A 7480-nucleotide genomic window follows, 5' to 3' on the forward strand; every position below is an offset into this window, starting at 1 on the left:
ACAAATATTAAGTTCTGCTTTTCTGATGTATCAAATACTTATGTCATGCAATAAAATGCTAATTAATTACTTAAAAATCATACAATGTGATTTTTCTGGATTTTTGTTTTAGATTCCGTCTCTCACAGTTGAGACTGCTTTGTAAGTAGGAAAACCTGCAAAATCGGCAGTGTATCAAATACTTGTTCTCCCCACTGTATATATATATATATATATATATAGAGAGAGAGGGAGAAAGTGTGTGAGATGGTTGATGAATACAAATCTAGAAAACATTGATTGGGTGTGTGAGACATGGTAAGCTAGTCTAATTCTTGAAACGTGTTCCCCCCTAATATGGATGTCAAGTTTTTATTGATTCATTAGGGATCCTTATATTTTTGTGTATTTTGTATTTGACAACACAATACATTTTGCCTGTCCCCCATCAATGCTCAATCTAAAGTTACACCTCTCAACTGCTGTTTTCAATGATTAATTCTCTTTTTTTGCATGGAATCTTCTAACTTGGACAGAAGGATGGAGGTGGGAATGAAGGGAAGCTGTACTGTAGCTATTCAGCTGGCTGACTAAGAAATGTACAGTGCATTCGGAAAGTATTCAGAGACATTCACTTTTTCCAAATTTTGTTACTTTACAGTATTATTCTCAAATTCAATCATCAATCTACACACAATATCCCATAATGTGAAAAGTGAAGTGAAAAAAGGTTTTTAGAATTTTTTGTACATTTATTAAAAATTAAAAACAGAAATACCTTCTTTACATATAGTCCCAGTCAAAAGTTTGGGCACCTATTCATTCCAAGGTTTTTCTTTATTTTTACTATTTTCTATTTTAAAAAAAATTAAAAAAAAAAATATTTTACCTTTGTTTAACCAGGTAAGCTAGCTGAGAGCAAGTTCTCATTTACAACTGCGACCTGCCAAGATAAAGCAAAGCAGTGCGACAGAAACAACAACACAGAGTTACACATGGAATAAACAAGCATACAGTCAATAACACAATAGAAAAAAAAGAAAGTCTATATACAGTGTGTGCATATGGCATGAGGAGGTAAAGCAATAAATAGGCAAAAGTAGCAAAGTAACTACAATTTAGGAGATTAACACTGGAGTGATAGATGAGCAGATGATGATGATCAGATGATGGTGTTTAAGTAGTGATACTGGTGTGCAAAAGAGCAGCAAAGTAAATAAAAACAATATGGGAATGAGGTAGGTAGATTGGGTGGGCTATTTACAGATGGGCTGTGTACAGGTGCAGCGATCGGTTAGCTGCTCAGATAGCTGATGTTTAAAGTTCGTGAGGAAAATGTAAGTCTCCAGCTTCAGCGATTTTTGCAATTCGTTCCAGTCACTGGCAGCAGAGAACTGGAAGGAAAGTCGGCCAAAGGAGGTGTTGGCTTTGGGGATGACCAGTGAGATATACCCACTGGAGCACGTGCTACGGGTGGGTGTTGTTATCGTGACCCGTGAGCTGAGATATGGTGGAGCTTTACCTAGCATAGATTTATAGATGACCTGGAGCCAGTGGGTCTGGCGACGAATATGTAGCGAGGGCCAGCCGACTAGAGCATACAGGTCGCAGTGGTGGGTAGTATAAGGCACTTTGGTAACAAAACGGATGGCACGGTGATAGACTACATCCAGTTTGCTGAGTAGAGAATTGGAAGCTATTTTGTAGGTGACATCGCCGAAGTCGAGGATCGGCAGGATAGTAATTGTAGAATAATAGTGAAGACATCAAAACTTTGAAATAACACATATGGAATCATGTCGTAACCAAAAAAGTGAAGAACAAATCAAAATATATTTTATATTTGAGATTCTTTAAAGTAGCCACCCTTTGCCCTGATGACAGCTTTGCACACTCTTGGCATTCTCTCACCCAGCTTCATGAGGTAGTCACCTGGAATGCATTACCATTAACAGGTGTGCCATGTTAAAAGTTAATTTGTCTAATTACTTTCCTTCTTAATGCGTTTGAGCCAATCAGTTGTGTTGTGACAAGGTAGGGGTGGTAAAGAGAAGATAGCCCTATTTGGTAAAATACCAAGTCCATATTATGTCAAGAACAGCTCAAGTAAGCAAAGAGAAACAACAGTCCATCAATACTTTAATTAAGACCTCCTGAGACGGTCCACAGTCCGGAACCTCCTGAGAAGGTCCACAGTCCGGAACCTCCTGAGGCGGTCCACAGTCCGGAACCTCCAGTGATGATCCATGGCACGAAGCCTGCAGTGATGATCCATGTCCCTGAGCCTGCAGTGATTAACCATGGCATGAAGCCTCCAGTGATGATCCAAGGTCCGGCGTCTCCAGCGACGGTCTGCAGTCCAGAGCCTCCAGCGACGGTCGGCAGTCCAGAGCCTCCAGCGACGGTCGGCAGTCCAGAGCCTCCAGCGACGAGCTACGGTCCGGAGTCCCCGGCAACGATCTACGGCCCGGAGTCCCCGGCGACGATCCACGGTCCGGTTCCTCCGGCGACAATCCACGGTCTAATTCCTCCGGCGACGATCTATGGTCCGGAGTCCTCAGCGGGGTCTATGGCCCGAACCGGAGCCGCCACTGAGGCTAAATGCCCACCCGGAGTCCGCACCTTTGGGAGGACCTTAGAGAGCCTGTTTATTTCTCTATTTGGTTAGGTCAGGGTGTGATTGTGGGTGGGCATTCTAGTTTTCTATTTCTTTGTTGGCCGGGTATGGTTCCCAATCAGAGGCAGCTGTCTATCTCTGATTGGGAATCATACTTAGGCAGCCTGTTTTCCACCTGAGTTTGTGGGATCTTGTTTTTGTTCAGTTACTGTGTAGCCTGCAGAACGTTACATTCGTTTATCTTTTGTTGTTTTTTGGTGTTCATCTAAAATAAAGCAAGATGTACACTTTCCACACTGCGCTTTGATCTCATTCCGACGACGGACGTAACAATGGTAATATATACTATAGTAATTAATTTAGCGTTTTTGCAGATTGTGGTATGTATGCTGTACTATTTACTAGTGGTTGGAACCAAAATATTTGTCCAATCCTTTCGTTCTGAACAGAAATATTATTTTTGCTGTTCCGACCAGCAAAATAAAGTTCTGAACTGGTTCGAACCAAACAAAAGTAACGGTTTATATAGTTCCTTTCTGTTCGTTTTGAAACCTCTGAAATCACCATTGTTTTAAATTTAGCTCAACATAACATTTCTTCACCAATGGATAGAGCAGCTTTCTATGGAGTGGGCAAGCTAGTGTGAGATGTGTCTGACATTTCGCTGGTGAGGAGAATGCTGGGCATGAAGTGCTGGGCATCTTGTTGTTATGAAATGCATTATCTGAATTAGGCCCACATAATTATACCTACGGAGGAGTGGATTCAATGACTGAACTTTGAACATCTTTGAGCCCTTGATCATGACTCTCAGTTCCATTACATTACACATAATGGCACCTACAGTTTTCAAAAGCTATACCAGAGCTAGCTAGTTAACAAGCTTGTGTGTGCAGAGCTGCACCAGAATTAAAATAAAAACACTTATTACCTTTTTGTAGTTAATAAATTCAATGTGAAATGTGATAACTATAGTGTCCTTAACTAGCATTGAAAAGTGAATCTGTTCTTCTCTAATTAAAAATATCTCTCCCTATCTTTTGAATCACGCTTGTAAGGTAGACTATGCTTCAGAGGGAGGGGAGGGGCATGGGCCTACACACATACACTGGCAAAGATTTTCAGCTGGCAGTCAGACACTGGAGTAAGTTTCTGAGTGACAAAGTGAGTGCTTTGCATAGGCGCTTTGTTGCTTTTTTTGAGGGACTGGAGAAAAAAATGCACGGAATGTAAAATAACGTTAATCCCCGCTTCCCATGCTTTTAAAATAATGGTTCTGTTCTGGAACAGTATAGATCAGTTTTGTTGTCGCTTCTGTTCCTTAAATTTTTTAATTATTCTACAATTTTCAGTTCTGTTACCAGAACCAGTTCCATCCACTGGTATTTAATGTTGTATTTCTGCAGACTGTAGTATACTGTAGTATTTACAGTAGTGTTTTAGCAGACATTAATGTAGTATTTACTATAGAGTGTTTGTTTTATAACCTCAGCATAAAAAGAAACGTCCCTTTTTCAGGACACTGTCTTTCAAAGATAATTTGTAAAAATCCAAATAATTTCACAAATCTTCATTGCAAAGGCTTTAAATACTGTTTCCCATGCTTGTTAAATTAACCATAAACAATTGATGAACGTGCACCTGTGGAACGGTTGTTTAGACACTAACAGCTTACAGACGGTAGGCAATTAAGGTCACAGTTATGAAAACTTAGGACACTAAAGAGACCTTTCTACTAACTCTGAAAACCACCAAAGGAAAGATGCCCAGGGTCCATGCTCATATGCATGAACGTGCCTTAGGCATGCTGCAAGGAGGCTTGAGGAAGGCAGATGTGACCAGGGCAATAAATTGCAATGTCTGTACTGTGAGATGCCTAAGCCAGTGCTACAGGGAGACGGGACGGACAGCTGATCGTCCTCGCCCTGGCAGACCACGTGTAACAACACCTGCACAGGATCGGTACATCCGAACATCACACCTGCGGGACAGGTACAGGATGGCAACAACAACTGCCGAAGTTACACCAGGAACGCACAATTCCTCCATTAGTGCTCAGACTGTCCGCAATAGGCTGAGAGAGGTTGGACTGAGGGCTTGTAGGCCTGTTGTAAGGCAGGTCCTCACCAGACATCACCGGTAACAACGTCGCCTACGGGCACAAACCCACCATCGCTGGACCAGACATGACTAGCAAAAAATGCTCTTCACTGACGAGTTGCGGTTTTGTCTCACCAGGTGTGATGATCTGATTCGCGTTTATCGTGGAAGTAATGAGTGTTACACCGAGGCCTGTACTCTGGAGCGGGATCGATTTGGAGGTGGAGGGTCCGTCATGGTCTGGGGCGGTGTGTCACAGCATCATTGGACTGAGCTTGTTGTCATTGCAGGCAATCTCAACGCTGTGCGTTACAGGGAAGACATCCTCCTCCCTCATGTGGTACCCTTCCTGCAGGCTCATCCTGACATGACCATCCAGCATGACAATTCCACCAGCCATACTGCTCATTCTGTGTGTGATTCCTGCAAGACAGGAATGTCAGTGTTCTGTCATGGCCAGCGAAGAGCCCAGATCTCAATCCCATTGAGCACGTCTGGGACCTGTTGGATCAGAGTGTGAGGGCGGGGGCCATTCCCCCCAGAAATCTCCGGGAACTTGCAGGTGCCTTGGTGGAAGAGTGGGATAACATCTCACAGCAAGAACTGGCAAATCTGGTACAGTCCACGAGGAGGAGATGCAATGCAATTCTTAATGCAGCTGGTGGCCACACCAGATACTGACTGTTACTTTTGACCACCACTTTGTTCAAGGACACATTATTCCATTTCTGTTTGTCACATGTCTGTGGAACTAGTTAAGTTTATGTCTCAGTTGTTGAATCTTGTTATGTTCATACAAATATTTACATATGTTGAGTGTGCTGAAAATATACCTAGTTGACATTGAGGGGACGTTTCTTTTTTTGCTGAGTTTACATAGAAGTGGCGGCTTTCTCCTTCAGGAAACCTACTGGATAAATACTAATATAATTTTTTTCTAGAACCTGTCGGTAGGACTGTGGTCTGAACTAATAGTTTTCTATAACCTGTAGGGAACACAATATATGGTCTGTACTTGGCATGTAGGTTTCTCCTTTATGGGTGGCACAAATTGAAATATGGAAGAGGAGAATGGGCAGGGTATATGCAAATTAAATACTGTAATATTTACCATAGTTAAAGTTAAGGTGTAGTGTTTTCGCGGACTGTAGTGTTTTTGCAGACATTACTGTGGTAATTACTACAATGCTTTTTTTGGAAAGTACTATAGTAATTACTATAATATTATACAGTATACTACAACATTCTATAGTAAGTACTATACATGATCGAGGGATACTACAGTATACTACAGTTTACTATAGAATTCGATAGTAGGTACAGTAGTATTCTAAAATGATACATGATTTATTTAATCAATGTGGTCTCAGGGCAATTCATGTTATTTTGTATGTAAATCTGTGACACTCCATTTAGTATGAAATGTTACGTTACGTTAGGATAAATTATAAATGGAATAGCGGTCGTACAATAGAATACAAATTGGACGATTTAAGTCGATTTAAGTCATTTGTCTTGGAGGACGCATAGTATTATGAGTCTTTCTGTGAAACCAGGTTGCTTGTTGTGTCAAAACAACAAAGACCAATTACATGGAGAATATAAGTTGGTTGTAAGGTGAACTAACGACAAAGGTTAGGATAATTTAGGTGAAAGGTTAGGGTGAATTTCTGTGAATTGGGTTAAGTTTAGAATAAGGGTTAGGGAGAATTGTATTTGTCACATGCTTCATGAACAACAGGTGTAAACCAACAGTGAAATGCTTATTTACGGGTTCTTTTCCGACAGTGTAGAGCTAAATACACACAGAGGTCTCCGGCATAACTTGAACACGTAACCTTTTGAATTGCTAGACAGTCGAAGATAATGCCCACCCATATTCCCCCGACCAACATACCTACTTTAATTTTTGTCTAAAGTAACTAGACCAGTAGTAGGTATCATACGCCTTGGAGGTGCTCAGAAATACGTAAAGTATGTTTCTTATAGCTCTGAGGCCAAGCTGATTTAATTCACGTGGGACGTAGGCTATCCCCTCCAGCTCATTTACAAGCTTTAATAACAAAGAGGGCTCAAGGTTTGTTTGGAAACAGTAATGACAGGAATCGTATCGTAAAATATGGGATATGGAAAAATGTACGCCGTAATGTATATGGGGTTCTGCTGAATATATTAATCGAATGTCAAAGACAATTGCTCTCTCTCTTCTTGGAAGAGTAGTTCCACATAGAATAAGAGTGTAAAGGCATGGTCAGAAAGGTCCCGCATACATTCTGAAATGCCCGAGGCAAGAGAAGACTCAAAATACATTTACATTGCTCTCTCTGCCCTCACTTTCAGCAATGGCTTATTGTGTCAGAGACAAACATGTCTTTGGGGTATTTTTGATGCTGACTCTGAGAGATTAATCGACTGAATAATGGCAAAAAGCAACAACAAAAAGCTACATTATGCAAATATAGCGAGCAATAAAAACTGTATTCATTTTCTCCTTGACAGACTCTAGCTTTTGATTTTAATTCAATAGCAGAACAATTCTTTTCAACATAGTCACACACCAGTGGGAAACCATGGTTTAGTTGTCAAAGAGAAAAGGACAGATTGGCAATTGAGATCTGTTATGACAAGTGCTAAAAATCATTACCCCTTCTGACCTTTCTAAAAGCTCAATCTAAACTCATACCCAGGGCCTGTCACTTTAGCTTAGAAACCCCAATTAGCCGGATAGCATAGCAAGATCATCGGAATGTAGCCCACCCTGAGCAGGGAATTCACCTGACACCG

The sequence above is a fragment of the Oncorhynchus nerka genome, linkage group LG3 (genome assembly GCF_034236695.1).
Source record: "Oncorhynchus nerka isolate Pitt River linkage group LG3, Oner_Uvic_2.0, whole genome shotgun sequence".
Taxonomy (NCBI): domain Eukaryota; kingdom Metazoa; phylum Chordata; class Actinopteri; order Salmoniformes; family Salmonidae; genus Oncorhynchus; species Oncorhynchus nerka.